Below are 21,916 nucleotides of genomic sequence, written 5' to 3'. Positions count from 1 at the left end.
TGAAGTCTCTGATGATAATAAAGGCTTGAGATTCTTGTAAAATATTTCCCACATTCAACACACTGAAATGGCTTTTCTCCACTGTGAACTCTCTGGTGTTGGACGAGGGTAGAACTTTGACTAAAGGATTTCCCACACTCATCACATTTATATGGCTTTTCTCCAGTGTGAACTCTCTGGTGTTGCACAAGGCCTCCCCTTTGGCTAAAGAATTTCCCACATTCGCCACACTCATGACTCTTTTCTTTAGAATGAACTCGCTGGTGTTGAATAAGTATGGAGAGTTGTTTATAGCATTTCCCACATTCACTGCACTCATATGGACTTTCTCCTGTGTGCAATTTTTGATGATAACGGAGGTCAGAGATTTTTGTAAAAGATTTCTCACATTCACGGCACACAAAACACTGTATTCCATTACGGACACTATGACCCTGAGCAAGCATCCGGTTGCAGCCAATGGCTTTCTTGCTGAAATAAAACTGCTTTGCACATGCCCCACACCTCAACAGTTTCAGGCTGTGTTGTGTTCCCTGCTGCTCAAGCAAGTGAAAAATGTCTCTCAGGACTGGCCCACAACTCTCACAAGGGTGGCTCTTCTGGGAGGACAAAGCTACATTGGGGTTCTTTGCCTGTGACAATCTCACAGAAACATGCTGTTCAGTAGGTGCCTCCACATCCTCTGCTCCACAGCAGCAACCTAGAGAGGATATGAGTTCAAAGTTCTCCAGCATCACTTCCAGGAACAGGTGTCTCTGAGCCTCATCAAGGAGGCACCATTCCTTCTTAGAGAAGCGCACAGCAATATCCTCAAAGGTCACACCAACCTCTGCTTGGGGCCTCTGTGGGTTGAACAGGGTGAGGGTGGCAGGAGAGGAGGCAGCCAGCGACACAGTGGTCCATGTCCCAGGCCCAGCACTGGTCACCTGGGATGCTGGTTGGTGGGGACCAGGACTCTTGCGCCTTCTCATTCTGCAATCTCCACAAAGACGTGGTGCTCAGGATGCTCTCACTGACGAAGGTGATCCTGATAGAAGAGGAAAAGCCCATCACAAGGAGAACACTGGAAGTCAACTATTGACTTTATTTATACCTAGGCATATGCCCTTGACAGGAATCAAACCTGGGTAACCTTCAGTCCACAGGCCAACCCTCTTCCAATGAGCCAAACTAGCTAGGGCCAATTGTTGACTTTAAAAATGGTAAACAACTCCTCTGCAAAGCTTTCTATAAGCACCTCAAAGAATCTGTATGAGCTAGTGTAGCTTTAAAGGAGTTAGTTTACCCATGTGCTAAAATACACTTGTTGCCTGGGTTTGAAGAAATTTGGATGAGATGAACAAACTCATGAGTTTGGCCAAAGAAATACAAGAGTTGCTATTGATTTCAGATGAAAAGGTGTCTGGGGAAGATGGACATTCTCACAGAAGTAATTACAGAGAGATATAAAATAACTTTGAGAGAAACATTTTTTTCTAGGATAAAAAAATTTAAAATGGATAAAAAAGAAGCAGTAACAAAAAAGACACTCATAACATTAAAAATACACTAACTATAAGGGAAAAACATTTCAGTAAAAAGGAAAATTAAATATATCATGTTTAGCTAAAAGTAAAAACTCTGAAATTGATGAGGAGTTGAACAGTGGCCAGAATTGGAAGGAAGGCCCATGGAACCACATGTCACCACTTCCTCTAGCTCTTAGTGCCACATCTGTCAGCTGTCACAGCACTGGCTCACGCTAACAAGACTTCCCCGAGTCTCAGCAACAGATGAAGAGGAACAGTTACCGTGGCACTGGAGATAATTTTGTGACGACACAAAGTCCTGTCCTACCTAGAGAAGATAAGGCTCTGAGAGAATTCTTGCTCTAGATGTTCCCCATCTGCAGAGCAGAGAGGCCTATATGAAGCAGTCACTTAATTGAAGGGGTTGTTTCCTCAGGTAACTTCTCAAATTTATTGTCAAGAGCCTCCTTCTAAATGTAGACTTACTGTCTGCTCAAAATGATAGTGTTTAATATGGAAAGTGAAACTGTGGAAATTTAATTAAAAAAACAACAACTAATGGATCGGTACACTGGTACACCCATCGGCACATTTGCACCATGAAGCCGGGTAAGAACTTCACATGTGCACTAGCTCAGACTACAAACTCCACCGTTAAGAGGGGGACCGACTAAACCCAGTTTTCCTTGGGCTGCTCTGTCATGCTAGTCTGCCTCCCGGGAATCCTCTGAGTCCTGGGAAATCTCAGAGAATTGCCATTGGAGCTGAACAGGTTTCAGTGAGGCTCAGGGAAAGTAACTGGATAAACGGCAAAAAAAAAAAAGTCGGTTCAGGCAGTAATTTGGTTCTCCTGGCTCCAGGGAATGGCAATTTCCATTAAACTAAGTAGTGACATCACAGAGAATGACGAGGAGAGCCCAGCTGGAGAGAACTGAGTTTCAGGCAGGGAAACTGAGACCTCATCATGCCCAGGATTTGATTTCCTCAGGAGGGAGGTCATCCTGACAGGTGGGAGGGAGCAGAGGCCACTGTTACATATTCCTCTACTCAGGCCTGGACATATTTCTGAGGCTAAAATCTGAACTATGGACTAGAACTCACCTGAGGAGTGTTTCATGGATCTTCTTGGGGAAGAAGAGCAGCTGGAGCTCAGGTAGCTTGGAGGAAGCACAGAGAAAAATATTAACCTGAATACTTCTTCCAAATTAGATTTTTTTAAAAAATAAATGTTTATTGTTCAGAGTATTACCATTGTTTCTCCTTCCCCCCCCATATCTCCTCACCACCCGGTTTCCACCCCCCCCTCTGCCCTTACCTCCCCACCATTGTCCTTATCCATAGGTGTATGATTTTTGTCCAGTCTCTTCCCGTAACCCTCACACAGACACCTCTTTCCCCCTGAGAATTATCAATCCACTCCCATTCTATGCCTCTGATTCTATTATGTTCACCAGTTTATTTTGTTCCTCAGATTTTTAATTCACTTGATTTTTAGGATCACTTGTTGATAGATATGTATTTGTTGTTCATAATTTTTATCTTTACTTTTTTCTTCTTTTTCCTCTTTTTAAAGAATACCTTTCAGCATTTCATATAATACTGGTTTGGTGGTGATGAACTCCTTTAGCTTTTTCTTATCGGTGAAGCTCTTTATCTCACCTTCAATTCTGAATGATAACTTTGCTGGGTAGTGTAGTCTTGGTTGTAGGTTCTGGCTATTCATCACTTTGAATATTTCTTGCCATTCCCGTCTGGCTTGCATAGTTTCTGTTGAGAAATCAGCTGACAGTCGTATGGGTGCTCCCTTGTAGGTAACTAACTGTTTTTCTCTTGCTGCTTTCAAGATTCTCTCTTTATCTTTTGCCCTTGGCATTTTAATTATGATGTGTCTTGGTGTGGTCCTCTTTGGATTCTTCTTGTTTGGGGTTCTGTGCGCTTCCTGAACTTGTAAGTCTATTTCTTTCACCAGGTGGGGGACATTTTCTGTCATTATTTCTTCAAATAGGTTTTCCGTATCTTGCTCTCTCTCTTCTTCTGGCACCCCAAAAATTCGGATATTGGTACGCTTAAAGCCATCCCAGAGGCTCCTTACGCTATCCTCACACTTTTGGATTCTTCTTTCTTTCAGCCTCTCTGGTTGGGTGTTTTTTTCTTCCTCATATTCCAGATTTTTAGTTTGATTCTTCGGGTACAGTGGTCTACAGTTGAGTGTCTGTATATTCTTTATTTCAGACAGTGTATGCATAATTTCTGACTGGTCCTTTTCCATTTTTTTGGTATTTTCATTAAGGTCCTTAAAGTTCTCTTCAAGTTTCTCAGCCGTTTTTAGAAGATTCTTGAGTAACCTTATAAATGTGGTTCTGAACACTGTGTTGTCCATTAGTTTGCTTTCCTCTATCTCTCCTTCTCGTGACATACTTCGGTGTATCCGCATTTTGGCTGCATCCCTGTGTTGATGGAGTGGCTTGGTGTGGTCAGTGACCTATAGGGGCCGGTAGCTCAGCTTCCCCAATCACTCTAGGTGGTCGCTCTTGGTACACCCCTTTGTGGGCTGAGTGGAAAGTCTTGGTGTAGTTAAAAGCCTTGACTGCTGATGGTACACTGGGAGGAATTGACCTCAGGCCAATTTGGTGCTCACAGAGTCTGCCTCTTGAATGTGTCCTTTATGAGAGTGGTTGAAATCTGGTGTTGTCCACAACGACCACTAGATACCCTAGTGTCTGGATCTCCAATGGGGTGCATGTCTGAGGCCTCCCAGCAGGAGCTACAGCAAGAGCTAGTTTTCTCCTCTTTGCTTGGGCAGTTTTGGAGCAGTCTGACTGGAACTGCAGTTAATTTGGTTGAGTTGCCATAGAACAGGCCATTTATATGTAAAAGCCGCTGTGTGGAGCCTGGACGGGTTTGTAGAATGTGCGGGGCGGGGTCTCAGGGCGGGGCGGGGTCTCAGGCCGTCACTAGGCTGGGGTGTGGCCAACGGCCATGGCTGCCTTCAGCCGTCTCTGCCTTTCCACGTTTCCAAGTCCCTGTGTCCCGCGCTCCAGAGCAGCAAACCCTGATTGCTGGGTGCACCTCTGCAGAAAAGTCACTCTCACTCTCCGACCGATGGCCGAGAGTCCAGCTTCTCCCCGTAGGTGTCTGGGTCCCCTGCGTGTCCCCAGAAACTGGAGTTGAGAGTGATCGGGAGTTTGTCTCCCTTTGGTTGGAAGAAGAGCCGCGCGCCCAGTCGCCTGCCGCCAGCCCGCTTCGTGCGCACCTCCGTACCTCAGCTCTCCAGCGTTTGCACTCCCTTCTCTTCTTAGTTGTAAATCTACCACTCAGCCAGCTTTCCTGTGGTTCTGGGTGGTAGACGTTTTGTTTTTTAGTTGTATTTTTGAAATTGTTGTGCGAGGTGGCAGTTTAGTTGTTTAACTTTGCCGCCATCTTGGTTCCTCGGTGTGAAAATCCCAAATTAGATTTATTATATGCAAAAATAATAGTTCTTAATATAAAAAGTAAAACTCTCGAGATTTAATTTTGAAAAATTAATGGATCTCTAAACTGGTACACTCATTGGCACATGCACGGTTTCACAAATTTCTCATTTTGGGCCTCAAAGAACTAGGGAAATGGTTTTATTGCATGAAAATGTTGATTTCTTTGTCCTCTTACTCACTGCAGTAATTTCAACTGTATACTCACTCTGTTACACCTTTTTTAAAGTTTTATACCAGAGGCCTGGTGCATGAAATTCATGCACATTCAAAAGGAATTAGAGGAAATACTTTCATATTGCTATTTGCCCTTTCTCTATAATAGAAGTGTCAGAGATGAAAGAAAATTAGTAAAATGTGTATGAAAATCTTCCTCCTGTCAGAGTCTGTGGTGTGCCATGGGACCCCAAGTCAAGTCCCCAACCCCCTGCGAGCTCCTCGAAATTGCGCAAGACCCAGACCCGGCCAGACCCACTCCTGTCAAGCCTGACCAGTCAGGGTCGCAGCCTCAGGTCCTCTGGCCCCAGTATTGGGCACAGCCTCAGGTACCCCGTCAAGTCCTGGCAGGTGGGGGGCGTGACCTGAGGTTCCCCGGCCTGGTGCCAGGGCTAGGGTAAGTGATGTGAGGTCCCCAATAAAGTCCCGCCAGACGGGGTACCCAGCCTCAGTTCCCCCAGCAAGCCTCCCTGCTGGGTGGGTGGTGCAGGCTTAGGTCCCTCCTGATTGCTCATTAAGTCTCATTACTGGTACTCAGCCTCTGCTTTGGTGCAGCCATCTTGTGTTACGAAACCCCCCCCCCCCCTGCTGTGGGCGCCTCCATCTTTGGGTTAGTTAATTTGCATATTCCCTCTTTAATAAATAGGATATTTGTATTGATTTCAGAGAGGAAGGAAGAGGGAGTGAGAGAAAGATTCTCATGATGAGAGAATCTTTGATAGGCTGCCTTTTGCACGCCCCACACTGGGGATTGAGCCTGCAACCCAGGCTTGTGCCCTGACTCAGAATCAACCTGTGACCTTCTGGTTCACAGGTCAATGCTCAACCTCTGAGCCTCGCTGGCTGGGCCGCACAACTGTTTAACCTTGCTACTGTTGCTTTCAACCTAGGGACTGGCAATCTTGCCCAGGACATGTACAGCTTAGAAACTGACAAACACCTCAAGTGGAAACTGCACATTGAATTTTGGGCTCATTTCTCTAAGGTTCCCGCTTCCATTTCCAATCTGACTCCATGGTATCTCTGATCTCCAACTTCCTTCTTCCCAGCCAACTGAAATGCCACAAGCCCTGGCCACCTCTTTCAGCTTGGTCTCTGTTCCCTGCTCTATGAGTTAGTAAATGTTCTGGGGGGAAAGCACAGGTAAATGTGGAGCTTGCCTAGGTGCTCCCACATTCTCTGCAGCAATTTCCTTCAAGTTCTGTCTGATGTGATTTTTCTCTAATACCTTCAGTTGCTCTAAGTATTTTATTCAGCTTTTCTACGATATTGAGAAGGCAAACCCCTATTATATGAAAACTGCTGTTTGAAATTTTAACCCTGCTAATTGGCTTCTGTAAATTCTTGCTTGCTAAGACTACTCCCACTTCAGCAAGGCCATAAAACTTTCCTTAGACAAGGTTATCAGTGCTGGCGCCAGGCTAGGCCTCTGGTTGAAATCTCAAGGCCCAGCACGTACGGGCTCTTTAAGAACTTGCAAAAGGGGCCAGAACCACTCCATATTTGGGAGACAACGAAGGTAAAATGATATAAATAGGGAGAATTCCTGCATGTTTGGGCCCAGAATTTGAGAGACATTTTCCTCTGGCCCCGCGCGTACATAATAAATGTAAATCTATCTCTCTAAGTATTGCTTTGTTCTTCTTCAGTTTTCTGTAACAATATAAGCTACACTGTCACCCTCCGATGTGGAGGTTGCATGCACTCCATGCTCATCCATAAATGTCCTAAAGCTCCAAGGTACTGACTGGTTTAGGTTTCATTCACTCCAGATTTCTGACTGTTCTCTCACCCCTTCCTTACATGTTGGAGAGCACAAGAGACTTGGTTGGAAAGTTTGTAAGGAGGACATTCTGATAAAAGGGAAGTGAGCGGAAGGAAGGCTGCCCTGTTTATTGGAATTCCGACTTAGAGGTGTGTTGAAGGTGGCGCATCTAATTATTTCTTGACCTTTCCAAACAAGTCTGTGCTTATGCATTCCCTGGGTGTTTACTGGAATCGCTATGCTTAATCCCTGGATGCCCTTGCCTAGAGGGCAGTGTAAACACGTGTTCCCCCAAGGATCTAAACTACTCTAACATATAAGCCAAGAGTTTGTTTGGTTTAATTACTTTCCTTTTGAAATTCCAAGGGACTAATGCATTATTTTGGAAGCAGGTAAGGGGGGACACTAAGCATACCTCTCCTCTGTAACCTGTGTTCCCACTGCCAAATCTAAAACTTTTCGGGCTTCAGTAAAAGTGGGACAGGATGTACCTACAAACCGCTCTTGGCCAAACCCAATGCCCTCATGTGGTTCTTAGGGTCCTCACGGCGTCTCGGTGGCTTTAACCCAGGGGAACACTCCGCTCTTGGGGAGACTTTCCTCCCTTGGTCTTCAGAACACTTTCCCTTCTGTCCTTCCCTTCGCTCTCCATCTCTCTGCCTCCCTGCCCCTCGTTGCCCAGTGCCCGTCCGCGGGGCCGCCTCCCTCTGCCCCGCCAGACTCACCTGCCACACTTCACCTGTGCGTTTCCCTTTGTGTCCCGCAGGGAGCGGCCGCCGGCGCTCCGCAGGCTCTCCGGGCCCGGCTCCGCGGGGGACGGGTGGGGGACGGGCCCAGCCCTGAACTTCTGAGGAGTCCGCGGCCGCCTCTCAGACACTGAAAAGCGGACGGGGAGGGCCAGGGCGCACCAACACCGCCGGGCGGGCGCGCACCTCCATTCCCTGGGAGCGGACACGTGGTAACCGGAAGCTCCGTCCTGGAGACCCGCCCTCGTGGGCGGGGCTAACTGGTCCCGCCCCGTCACAGGCAGAGCCAGCCCCACAGTCTGGGCTGACTTAGGCGCTCAGCCGGACCGGGGTGCTGGTGAGAGGGGATGGAAGCCCCGTGGTGGGATCAGGTCCTCTGGGCGGTGCTACCCCGTCCTGCCCGGTTAGAGGCCCAGCCCCGAGCCCTGGTGCGCTCAGTGAGCGCTGGTGGTCTGGGTGCTGTTGTTAGAAATGCTCTTAAAAGGGGCCACGGGAACTGGAAACCGCTCGGCAAGGCAAAGTTACTTCTCCAAAAGCGTGCAAGGCCGACAGGAAAGGGAGCGGGCAAAGCACAGCCAAGGGGAAGGCCGGTCTCTGTAGCTCTGACCCATGGCTACACTCTGCTCCGATTGGTTTAGGGCGTGGTTTCACCATCTGGCGCGAATGGTAATTCCAGCGGCGCCCGAGGGGTGGGGTTGGTACTTCAGGTCCCACTGAAAACCGGGAACTGGGGCTTAGCTAAGTACAAGGAAGGGAAACCGCAACAACAAAGTTGATCCAAGGCTAAATAAGAAGGAAATAAAGTTAGTATCTAAACTATTATTATTTTGATAGAAAAGACCCTTTGATTCGTACATTGTCACTGCATCTGGTGGCTTAACTCCTCCTACCCCTGCGGGTCCTCAGTGTGGGTCCCACTCAGGGCGTCCCAGGAACAAGGAAAGGAACCCTTCCCTGGCCACCCTTTAATGAAACAGACAGTATGTGTATCTTTGAGGGGGACTAGCTTGGTTAGGGGTTAGGTATAGAAATAGTTCCATCTGTTCCATGCACTTCAAGGGAGTTGTAAAATGAGAGTGCAGGAGGGAAATATTTTTTTCTCATTAAAGTTTTTTAAAATTGAATTTATTAGACTGACATTGACTTACAAAACCATACATGTTTCAAGTGTACAACTCAATAAAGCATCATCTTTTTAGCATAAAAAACATTCAAACCTGTGAAGAATTTTTGTGAGTTTACTTGAGCCAAACTGTCCGCAATTGCTAGGAAGCAGAATCTCTAAGTATTGGGATAATGCTCCAGAAAATGGCAGGAGACACAAGTGGGTTAGATGAAATCCATTGGTGATGGATCAGGGAGGCGGGAGAAAACAAAGTGGGAAGGGGAAACCTGTGGGATTGGATAAAAAGTAAGATGATAGCCGAAAGCGGTTCGGCTCAGTGGATAGAGGGTTGGCCTGCGGACTGAACGGTCCCAGGTTCAATTCCGGTCAAGGGCATGTACATTGGTTGCGGGCACATCCCTGGTGGCGGGTGTGCAGGAGATAGCTGGCCAATGATTCTCATTGATGTTTCTAGCTGTCTATCCCTCTCCCTTCTTCTCTGTAAAATATCAATAAAATGTATTTTTTAAAAAAGTAAGATGATAGACACATACTCCTTTTACTTAGGTGGAGGCAGGATAATGAACAGTGAACAATTAACATGATTACAATAACAGGGAAGGAATTTGTGATATTTGTCCTGGGGCCCAGGGCATTTGGTTGTGTCCTGAGGGGTCCAGAAAAAAGGTAATTAACAAGTTACCTGACATTTCAATGTTGTGTTATATAGATGTAAAAAAAGAATAGACTCAGTTAAGGTAAAGATTGACCTTGCCAGGGAAGATAGCATCCTAGGATGTGATTACCCAACATAAATGTTTTAGATGAGGTTTTAGTTTAAAACTGTCCTTTGTGGATACTTTAGGTCTTTGAGTTTGCATGACTTCTGTGCAGGCTTTCCCAGAGCTTGTCAGATTAGCATGTGGCCACTCCCCCCCCTCCCCGCATCTGCACACTGCATTGTGTGCCTATTTCCATAAACAAAGTCTCTTTCCATTCCCATTTATACCACCCTTTACCACCTCCTCTTATCCTTCTTTCCCTTTTGCTATATATTTTTTGGATAATCCTGTCACTTTCTTTTATCCAGTCCTCCCCCTGAGCCCCCTCCCGACAGCTGTCAGTGTGTTGCATGTATCTATGCCTGTATTTTTCTTTTATTCATTAGATTCCACTTATGCCCAGTTGGTTTTCCTCAGGGGATAGATTATTGGCATGTGGACTAAAGGATCCTAGGTTCAGTTCCGGTCAAGGGCATGTTGGGGTGCATGTGGAAGGCAGCCCTTGGATGTGTCTCTCTCATGTTGATGTTTCTTCCCATCTCTCCCCCTCCCACTCTCTCTAAAAATCAGTGGCAAATATTGTGGTAGTGTACCCCCATCTTACAAAGGATTCCTTTAGAAGTCGAATTATGGAGTCATTTATTAAAGGCCAGCGGCATACTAGGGGCTAAAGCTCCAAATCTCGCAGCCCCGAACAGCTTGCCACATCCAGCTTATATTGGCAGAATATCACAAAGTTATCGATTACATCTTTGGGTCTGGAATGAGGAACCTGTTTTGTGCAAAGCTTTTACAAAAGCGAAATTGAGAAAATCAGTAACCTAAATTATGAATCAATGGAAACATTATCTGGGACCACCTGGGCAATTTAGAATAATTGTGTTGTCCAGATTCTGGGATCACTGAGTCAACAGGGATGCACTATCTGTTGCTACTGAGACAATTTAGGATAATTTGTGCTCTTCTGATTCTGGGACCACTGAGTCAACCAAAACTCAGTTATCAGTAGCTACTCAGACAATTAAGGATAATTGAACTGTCCTGGTTCCCAGAAGAATGTGCTTTGATGACCAGTGAGATCACAATCAATGGGATATTCAAACCATCATCAATTGAGTATTGGGATAGCATACATAAGTTCAGAAAATCAAAATAATTTTCTATTGTTTTAGCAAACAAATAAGTACAGAACCCAAACAGCAGTTTCTACCTGAGATGATTGCTACCATATTTCAATATCCTTGGGTGAGAATTAACAAAAACTAAAGCTTACACATGTGAGTGAGATCACATGGTATTTGTCTTTCCTTGACTGACTTATTTCACTTAGCATAATAATATCCAGGTCTATCCATGCTGTCCCAAAAGGTAAGATTTCCTCTTTTATATGGCCAAATAATATTCCATTGTGTAAATGTAATACTCATCTATGGATGGGCACTTGGACTGTTTCCATATCTTGGCTATTATAAATAATGCTGCAATAAACATAGGGGTGAATATATTCTTTTGAATTGGTGTTTTGGGCTTCTTAGGATATATTCCCAGAAGTGGGATCACTGGGTCAAAAGGCAGTTCTATTTTTAATTTTTTAGGAAACTCCATAACAGTTTTCTTTTTCTTTTTTTAAAATAAATTTTATTGTTCAGATTATTACAGGTGTTCCTCTTTTTTTCCTCCCATAGCTTCCCTCTACCTGATTCCCCACCCCACCCTATGCCCTTACACCCTGCCACTGTCTTCATCCATAGGTATAAGATTTTTGTTCAATCTCTTCCCGCCCCCCTCACACCCTCTTCTCCCTGAGAATTGTCAGTCCACTCCCTTTCTAGATTCACTTGCTGGTAGGTATGCATTTGATATCATTTTGTTGTTCATAATTTTTATCTTTACCTTTTTCTTCTTCTTCCTCTTCTTAAAGAATACTCTTCAGCATTTCATGAAATGCTGGTTTGGTGGTGATGAACTCCTTTAGCTTTTTCTTGTCTGTGAAGCTCTTTATCTCACCTTCAATTCTGAATGATAGCTTTGCTGGGTAGAGTAATCTTGGTTGGAGGTACTTGTTATTCATCACGTTGAATATTTCTTGCCACTTCCTTCTGGCCTGCATAGTTTCTGTTGAGAAATCAGCTGACAGTCATATGGGTGCTCCCTTGTAGGGAATTAACTGTTTTTCTCTTGCTGCTTTCAAGATTCTCTGTCTTTTGCCCTTGGCATTTTAATTATGATATGTCTTGTTGTGGTCCTCTTTGGATTCCTCTTGTTTGGGGTTCTGTGCACTTCCTGAACTTGTAAGTCTATTTCCTTCACCAGGTAGGGAAAGTTTTATGTCATTATTTCTTCTAAGAGGTTTTTAGTATTTTGCTCTCTCTCTTCTTTTGGCACCCCAAAAATTCAGATGTTGGTACACTCGAAGTTGTCCCAGAGGCTCCTTACACTATCTTCATATTTTTGGATTATTTTTTCTTTTTGTTTATCTGGTTTGGTGTTTTTTGTTTCCTCACATTGAAGATCTTTGGTTTGATTCTTGGGGTACGTTGATCTACAATTAAGTTTCTGTATATTCTTTATTTCAGACAGTGTATACTTAATTTCTGACTGATCCCTTCCCATTTTTTTGCCATTCTCATTATGGTCCTTGAAGGTCTCACTAAGTTCCTCAGAGGTCTCATCAAGTTTCTCAGCGGTTTTTAGAAGATTCTTGAGTAACCTTATAAATGTGGTTTTGAACTCTATGTTGTCCAGTAGCTTGCTTTCCTCCATTTCTTTCATTCTTGACATGTTTCTTTGTCTCCACATTTTGGCTGCTTCCCTGTGTTGATGGAGTGGCTTTGTGTGGTAGGTGACCTATAGGGGCCAGTAGCTCAGCTTCCCCAATCACCTGAGGTGGACGCTCTTGGTACACCCCTTTGTGGGCTGAGTGCAAAGTCTTGGTGTAGTTAAGTCTTGATTGCTGTTGGTACACAGGGAGGAACTGACCTCCAGGCCAATTGGCTATGAGGACCCTCTGTCTATAATGGAAGAACTGCTGTTCTGGAGACATGTTTATGATGCAGGACTTGTTTCAGTGGGGCTTTAGTGCTCACTGAGTCTGCCTCTTGAGTGTGTCACTTATGGATGTGAGGAGTTGAAATCCGGTGTCTCACACTGACCACTAGGTACACTGGCTCCTGGATCTCCAATGGGGTGCAGGTCAGCTACTGTCTGAGGCCTCCCAGCAGGAGCTACAGCGAGAACTACATTTTTTTCCTCTTTGCTTGGGGTTAGGAGGTTTTGGAGCTGACCTAGCTAAAGTTTATTTGGTTAAGCTGCAATAAGGCAGGCCATTCATATGCAAAAGCCACTACTTGGAGCTTGGGTTGGTTTGTAGGTTGTGCAGGGCGGGGTCTCAGGGCATCACTAGGCTAGGGTGTGGCAAACAGCGATGGCTGCCAGTCAGCCATCTCTGCGTCTCAGACCACATCCCAGACCATGTCCCCGCGTCCCAGCGCAGTAAACAATTATTCCTGCGCACAGCTCTGCAAGCAAGCCACCCCCACTTTCCAACCTGATGGCAGACAGTCCAGCTTCTCCCCGAAGGAGTTTGGGTCTCCCCATAAAATGGATTTCAGAGTAATCGGGAGGTTGTCTCCCTTTGGGTTGTAGAAAGCAACGCCCGCCACCAGCCTGGATTGCTCGCGCCTTCGTATCTCAGCTTTTCAGTGCTTGTTCACGTCTCAATGCTCTTTTCCCTTTCCTTCTAGTTGTAGAACTTCCACTCAGCCGGCTTTCCCATGGTTCTGGGTGATAGACATTTTGTCTTTTAGTTGTAGTTTTGAAATTGTTGTGTGAGGCAGCAGATTAGGTGTTTACCTATGCTGCCATCTTGGATCCTCCCCATAACAGTTTTCTACAGTGGCTGCACTAGTCTGCATTCCCACTAACAATGCACAAGGGTTCCCTTTTCTCCACATTCTCACCAACACTTTTTTGTTGACTTTTTGATGATAGCCATTCTGGCAGGTGTGAGGTGATATCTTATTGTGGTTTTAATTTGCATCTCTCTGATGATTTGTGATGTTGAGCATCTTCTCATATGTCTATTAGCCATCTGTATTTCCTCTTTGGAGAAGTGTCTGTACAAGTCCTTTGTCAAATTTTTCATTGGATTGTTTGTCTTCCTGGTGTTGAGTTGTATAAGTTCTGTATATATTTTGGAAATTGATTCCTTATCAAATGTATCATTGGCACATATGTTCTGCCATACCATTTTGTTGATGGTTTCTTTTGTTGTGCAAAAACTTTTTAGTTTGATGTAGTCCCATTTGTTTATTTTTGTTTGTTTCTTTCCCTTGCCCTACGAGATATATTGACAAAAATATTGCTACCAGAGATGTCTGAGATTTTACTGCCTTTGTTTTCTTCTAGGATTTTTATGGTTTTGTGACTTACATTAAGTCTTTTATCCATTTTGAGTGTATTCACGTGTATGGTGTAAGTTTGTGGTCTATTTTGATTTCTTTTGCATATGCCAAGATTGATGAACCTTTAACCAGATTCATCAAGAATAACAGAGAGGACCCAAATAGATAAAATCAGAAATGAAAGAGGAGGATTAACAACTGACAACACAGGAATACAAAGGATTGTATGAAAATATATGAACAACTATATGTCAACAAATTGTAGAACATTAGTTAAATGGACAAATTTCTAGAAACATACAATCTCCCAAAACCGAATCAGGAAGAATAAGAATACTTGAATAGAGAGATTACAACTCACAGAAATTGAAGCAGTAATAAAAATTTCCCAGGACACAAAAGTCCTGGACTGAATGTCTTTGCAGTCAAATTTTACCAAACATTCAAAGAAGAACTAACACCTATCCTTCTCAAACTATTCCAGAAAATTTAAGAGGAGGAAAACTCCAAGCTTTTTTTATGAAGCCAGCATTATCCCAATTCCAAAACCAGATAAAGACACTACAAAGATAGAATTATCGGTCAATATTCTTCATGAAAATAGATGTAAAATCCTCAACAAAATATCAGCAAATTGGATCCAGTAATACATGAAAATATCATGCACTGTGATCAAGTGGGATTTATGCTGGGGATCCAAGGTTAGTACAATATTATCAAATCAATAAATGTGATACATCACATAAACAAAATGAAGGATAAAAAACACACAGACTTATCAATAGATGCAGAAAACACATTTGATAAAATCCATCACCCATTTATGATAAAAATTCTCAGCAAAGTGGGAATAGAGCATACCTCAAAATAATAAAGGCCATATATGACAAATGTACAGCCAACATTATACTCAGTGGCCAAAAGCTAAAAGCATTTCCTTTAAGATCGGGAACAAGACAGGGATGTCTGCTTTCACCATTGGAATTTTTAGCCACAGTAATCAGAGACGAAGAAATAAAAGGCATTCAAATTGGGAAGGAAGAAATAAATCTATATACATAAAGGCTAAGTGTCTGACTGGTAACTATGATGCACACTGACCACCAGGGGGCAGACGCTCAATGTAGAAGCTGCCAAGATGACCACTGGTTGGCACCATGGATCTGGAGGCCACAAACCAGCTCTTGGCTTCCCACAAGTGTAAGGTGACCAGATGTCCCGCTTTTGGCGGGACAGTCCCAATTTTTAGCAATTTGTCCCGTGTCCCGCGGCATCTTAAAAAAGTCCCGATTTTTGGAAAGAATGCACGACAAGCTAGGGAACGACTGGAGAATGGGAAGGGAATATACGGTTTTCAGCGGCCAAGTGGCTATTTAGCCAGGATATGAGTTTTATATTATTTTTGTTAATTTTATAATGTTAAACTTTAATAATAACAAATAATTGTTGAGAACTGATTATCGAGAACTGCTTATCAAAGTTCGCATTGTTGATCACTTGTTAGAATTCGACCACCATTGTTTGGACTTAATGAACAATGGCATTTTTTGGGATTGGCAATGACGAAAACATTTTGTAACTGTCTCTCAGACGATACACATCGTACTGCGTGCTAGTAAGCTAGTTAAACAAGTGATGTCATTACAAATCAACTATTCAGATAATTTAGGTAATTTATTTATTTATTTCATAAATACATAAATTTTCTTGAATTTCGCAGACAGTACTCATATTATTTATATTTTATAGTGGCGGCAAAAGGTCTAGCGCCGGCCATGAAAGTGACACTTACGACTTACGTTATGGCAAATTCATGACCTTTTAAACAACGACAGCAATCTACTAAAAAAAATTCACTCAAATGAGAAATATGCCAAAGAATAAAATAATACTATACATAATTTTTTATTTATTGTACTAGAAGCCTGGTGCATGAAAATTCATGCACTGGAGGGGGCGTCCCTCAGCCCGGCCTGCCCCCTCTCACAGTCTGGGAGCCCTCAGGGGCAGGAGGCAACCCAGCGATCAGGGGAAGGCATCGCCCCCATCACACCTCTGCTGCTGCTACTGCCAGCAACAGAAGCCTCGGCTGGCCCTGGTTACCTGAGCCTTGGGCAGCCCTGAGTGGCTGGGCAGCTGCCATCTGAGGCTTGCCTGCACCTTGGGCTGGCTCTGGGTGGCTGGGGGGCTGAGAGGACTGGGGGACTCCAGAGGCAGGCGCACAGAGCGTGCCTTGCTACGTGCCTGCCTCCCCAGCGGGGCTGAGGGGACTGGGTGCCACCATCTTGTGGCTGTGGGCACTGCCATATTTGAGGGCAGGGAATTCAATTAGCATATTCCCTCGTTATTGGCTGTGGGCGCCGCCATCTTTGAGGCGGAGCAGTCAATTAGCATATTCTCTCCTTATTGGCTGTGGGCGCTGCCATCTTTGAGAGTGGGACAGTCAATTAGCATATTCCCTCCTTATTGGCTGTGGGTGCTGCCATCTTTGCGATGGTGTGAGGGTCAATTAGCATATTCCTTCTTTATTAGATAGGATTTGTAAATTGTATTTATGTTGAAATTTAAAAAAATATATTACAATACTATTTTTGCGTTCTATGAAAATTTTTGTTGCTCCATATAGACTAAATTTTTAATCAAGAACCTCCCCTCCCCCCCCGTCAATGGTGTCCCGCTTTACCAATGTTAAAATCTGGTCACCTTACACAAGTGGGACACAGATCCTGCCTCCACCCTGGAGCGACACCTCACCAAATTGCAGCCGATGCTGCACAGACCCCATGGTGCAAAATGCAGACCATAGCCCAGCACAGTCTGGAAAAGGTCGCTGTGGGTGCCGGTGAAGATGTCACATAGGAATGCCCGGCTTCATTTCCCTAGTGACTAGCCTCCTTGGAGTTTTTTCAGCCCTGGAACACGACTTGCTTTATAGCCAGGTGTAGACATTTTACAGTTTAACCAAATGTCTTTGAAGCATTTCCATGTGCCTCATCTCATTTGATCCTCACAGAAGTCCTGGAGTAGGTATATAAGAGACTTGGTAGAATCCTATTTTCTTTTCATTAGCTGGGAAATGGAGATTTAGAACATTTAGAAACTTGATCCAACTGAAAAGAAGTAAGAAATGGTGGAACTTGAAAATGACTTCAGGTTTTCTCACTGCACCGAATATAGTCAAACACTGCTACAGTTAAATATTTCACCCTTTGTTCTCCCTGTGTTATCTACAATAATAATCTGCTTTGTGTTTATATTTACTGCTGTGTTGCTGACAGTTACCTGAAAGAGAAGTTGGGGTGCTTCACTGGGCTGAATAAAGTTTAGCTAAATCAGAAAGCAGGTCTAATTAACCAAATATATATATCTCTCGCTGGTGCCAATCGCACACATGTGTTTTTATCTTTCATGTTCGAACATAAATTTGGTTGACACTTGTATTATAGAGAAAGGGCAAATAGTGATATTAAAATATTTCTTCTAATTAAGTTCCTTTCAATGTGCACAAATCCATGCACTGGGCCTCTAGTGTTTAGATAATTTATTATAAAGTGTAATGGAAAAAGTTGTGACCAGGCAAATGAAATAGAAATGTGGCTGAGGTAATCAAGACTCACATGTCTCCTACTAATTGTTATGTTTGTACAATTCTCTATCCTTAGACATCAGAGTTGAACATTATTAATGACTCTGGAATTTGAAACTATGTGAGTTTTTATGTAATTCTTTTCATGAAAAATAAACCTTTAAAAACCACGAGTCCATATTAATTGTAAGTACTTATATTCCCACTAGAGGCCCAGTGTATGAAATTTGTGCACGGGGAGTGTGTGTACCTCAGGACAGCCTGCACCCTTTTCAATCTGGGACCCCTTAAAGGATTGGGCCTAAACGGGCAGTCGGACTTCCCTCTCACAATCTAGGACTGCTGGCTCCCAACCGCTCACCTGCCTGCCTGATTGCTCCTAACCCCTTCTGTTTTCCAGCCTGATCACCCTGTAACCATTCTCCTGCCTGACTGATCGAGACCTAACTGCTCCCCTAACTGCCCTCGCCTACTGGCCTGATCACCCCTAACTGCCCTCCCCTGCCAGCCTTATTGACCCTAAGTATCCTCCCCTGCAGGCCTGTTTGCCCCCAACTTCCCTCCCTGCTAGCCTGGTCACCCCTAACTCCCTCCCTTGCAAGCCTGGTAGTCTCTAACTGCCCTGTCCTGCAGGCCTGGTCATCCCCAACTGCCATCCCCTGCAGGCCTGATTACCCCCAACTGTCCTCCCCTTCAGGCCTGGTTGCCCCCAACTGCCCTCCCCTAGCATCCTGGTCACCCCTAACTTCCTTCCCTTGCCAGTCTGGTCACCCCAAACTTCCCTATTTTGCTAACCTGGTCACCCCTAACTGCCTTCCACTGCTGGTCTGGTTGCTCCTACTGGTCTTCCCTTGCAGTCCTGGTTGCTCCCAACTACCCTCCCCTGTTGGCCAGGTCGCCCACAACTGTCCTCTGCTGCTGGACTGGTCACCCCTAACTGCCCTCCCCTGCAGGCCTGATCACCTCTAACTGCCCTTCCTTTCAGGCCTGGTCTCTCCCAACTGCCCTCCCCTGCTGGCCTGATTGCCCACAACTGCCCTCCCCTGCCAGCCATCTTGTACTACAACCATTCTTTAATAACTTGGCACCATCAGCATCTCCAGGAAAATCTGCATTTTCCTCTGTCTCTGTGAATGAGAAGTGATGTCTGTGGTGGTCTTCCCAGGTATGGCTACCTCAAACCACACTAGTGTTAGCCACACAGTCTTCTACTTGCTGGGCATCCCTGTCCTTGAGGACCAGCACATGTGGATTTCCATCCCCTTCTTCATTTGCTATGACATGGCCCTGCTTGGCAACAGTCTGCTCATCTTCATTATCCTCACCAAGCCCAGCCTCCATGACCCCATGTACCTCCTCCTCAGCATGCTAGCTGGAACAGATGTTGTCCTCTCTACGTGCACAGTACCTCAGGCCTTGGCCATCTACTGGTTCCATGCTGGGGAGATCTCCCTGAACCGCTGTATCACTCAGGTATTCTTTCTCACTTCCACTTTCATGTATGAGTCAGGGATTTTGCTAGTGATGGCTTTTGACCTCTACATTGCCATTTGCTACCCGCTGAGATACACAGCTATTCCTACATATGCACTGATTGGGAAAATTGGTCTGACTATCTTTCTGAGAAGTTTTGCTACAGTATGTCCCATAATATTTTTTTCTGAAAAGACTGCCTTTTTTGCAAAAGTAATATTCTTCCACACACTCTTTGTGAGCACATTGGGTTGGCCAAAATATTCCTGTGATGACATACGAGTAAACATCTGGTATGGACTTTTTCTTCGAATGTTAACAATTGCTTTAGATGTTTTTCTAATTATTGTTTCATATATGCTTATTCTCCGTGCTGTCTTTCACATCCCTTCCCAAGATGCTTGCCATGAAACGCTCAACAGGTGTGGCTCCCACATCTGTGTCATCATCCTATTTTATGTGCCTGGGATCTTCTCAGTTCTCACTCAGAGCTTTGGATGCCACATTTCACCCCATATCCATATCCTGCTAGCCCATATCTCTATTCTGGCTCCTCCTATGCTGAATCCCATTGTTTATGGAATTAAGACCAAACAGATCCGGGACCAGGTGACTCATATCTTATTTTCAAAACAGATATGACTTTGGGAATGGAAACCAGACTAGTTTTCTCAACATTTCTAGTCATACATTGAGGTAAGATTTAGAAGCTTCTAGTAGGTGGGGGATAGTTAAGACTACATACCTATGTAGTTTATAGACTGCCTCATGAGTATATGTTTCTGGAGCAAGTGCACAGGGGACCTTGGTACATGCTTTTCATAGTCCCTGATCAATACTAAGAGATCAATTTCTTTGTGGCTCAGTGAGTTTTCTCACTCAGTGTCTGATAAGTAAACCACTCCTAGTCCATAGCCCTAGATAGGTATTTGGAAAGTGATGAATTGTTGATAATTACTGGACTATTCTTTATTGGTTTGTTTTATGCCTTGCTGTGGTGAAATAATTCCCATTAATCTTATTTACATTGGATGTTGCTCTAAATATTATTTCATTTGCCCTCTCTATCATAAAGTTTTTTGGTTTTTTTTTTTTCTATCATAAAGTTTTATTCTCATCAGGATCACCTCCATCTGTATACATTCCATTATTTGTCCTGAAATTTAAAGAAAGGTAGAGAGGGAAGCAGGCACAAAACTTTGGCACCCACATCCTCCTATAGTAAGGTGACCAGACGTCCTGCTTTTGGCGGGACAGTCCCGATTTTTGGAAAGAATGCACGACAAGCTAGGGAACGGCAGGAGAACAGGAGAACGGGAAGGGAATATACGGTTTTCCGCCACCATGTGGCTATTTAGCCAGGATAAATAATGCACTAAAAATTGTGGAATACGCGCTGTCCTTAGCAGGAACTAATGCTGTGACTGAACGTGTTTTTTCTACGGTAAATAAAGTGTGGACATCAGAAAAATCACAATTAAGTGTTGAGACTTTGAAAGCCATTTTATGTGTGAAATATAATTTAACAAATTCTTGTGAAAAATTTCATGACCTTTTAAACAATGACAGCAATCTACTAAAAAAAATTCACTCAAATGAGAAACATGCCAAAGAATAAAATAATACTATACATAATTTTTTTATTTATTATATTTGTAAATTGTACTTATGTTGAAATTTAAAAAAATATTACAATACTATTTTTGCGTTGTATGAAAATTTTTGTTGCTCCATATAGACCAAATTTTTAATCAAGAACCCCCTCACACACCCCCACACACACACCCCTGTCAATGGTGTCCCACTTCACCAATGTTAAAATCTGGTCACCTTATCCTATAGCCTTTCCTTTGATTTTCCTTTTCTTCTTCTTTCTTTTTTTCTTTCTTTCTCTTCCTCTTCATCCTTCTCTTCCTCTACTTCTTATTCCATCAGATCTTCCTCTTTCCAGTCTTCTTCTTATTTCTCACTCTCTATCACAGTAAAAGACTTTGAAAGAGTTGTCTCTACATTCAGGAATCAATATCTTTCTCTATTTTTCTTCTTCTCACCCCAGCCAGACAGTTTTCCTATACCATGGCACGGCCTGTCACAGTAACATCTACATTACTGAGTCCAATGGTCAATACTCAGTTACATCGTTCATGACACATCAGCACCATCTGACACAGTGAAACATTCTCTCATTCTAGAAACTCCTTATTCATTCCATCTTAGACAGTGTATTAGACATAAAATGTGTACAAAATCCCATTTTTCAACACAGAGATATTCCCAGCTAATATAACTTTATAGAAGGCTGCAATATATTTTATACTGTATATGTGCGTGCAGGTAAACAAAAATTTTTAGTGGGACAATATTCCACCTACTCTTCTTGAATGTACTTTTCTCCGTTAGCAAAGTAATGTGGACATAATCCCATGCCAAAATTATACATCTCTGTAGGCATTTTTATCACCTCTCTATTTTACTTGTATAAGATATGCCACATATCAATTATCCAAGTATACTCTTTTTTTTAAAATCCAAGTATACCCTAAAAATGCATTTATCCTGTGTCATTGTAATTATTTATTCACTGTTCATTTCTCAATTGACGGAAGCTTGGCATTCTATACATTACTTCTCTAGTGTCTATTATGTCATCTGAAAGGGTACGCACTAAATCAAGATGTTTAAAAGACATTTCCTTGTAAACTATGGAATTTTCACTTTAAATAAATTGGAGATAATAAAATGCATAAAGAAGTCACATTTATTACTTCTGTGTCATTTATCTTCTCTTTTGTTTTAAAAATTTTTTACATGTCTCAAATTTTTACATATATTTCACATAGATTACATATATTATCTATGCAA

General features: G+C 43.5%; 1 pseudogene across 1 annotated transcript; it reads left to right on the top strand.

Moving 5' to 3' along the window:
* Positions 1-18,748: 18,748 nt before the first annotated feature.
* Positions 18,749-19,696, top strand: LOC307109878 (olfactory receptor 52B4-like; annotated as a pseudogene). Its single transcript has one exon. The product of its transcript is annotated as an olfactory receptor 52B4-like (transcript).
* The last annotated feature ends 2,220 nt before the right edge of the window (positions 19,697-21,916 follow it).

Source organism: Cnephaeus nilssonii (assembly GCF_951640355.1).
Source record: "Cnephaeus nilssonii genome assembly, chromosome: 13".
Taxonomy (NCBI): domain Eukaryota; kingdom Metazoa; phylum Chordata; class Mammalia; order Chiroptera; family Vespertilionidae; genus Cnephaeus; species Cnephaeus nilssonii.
The sequence above is the reverse complement of the archived record's forward strand: the minus strand, read 5'-3'. Positions and strand labels throughout refer to the sequence as shown.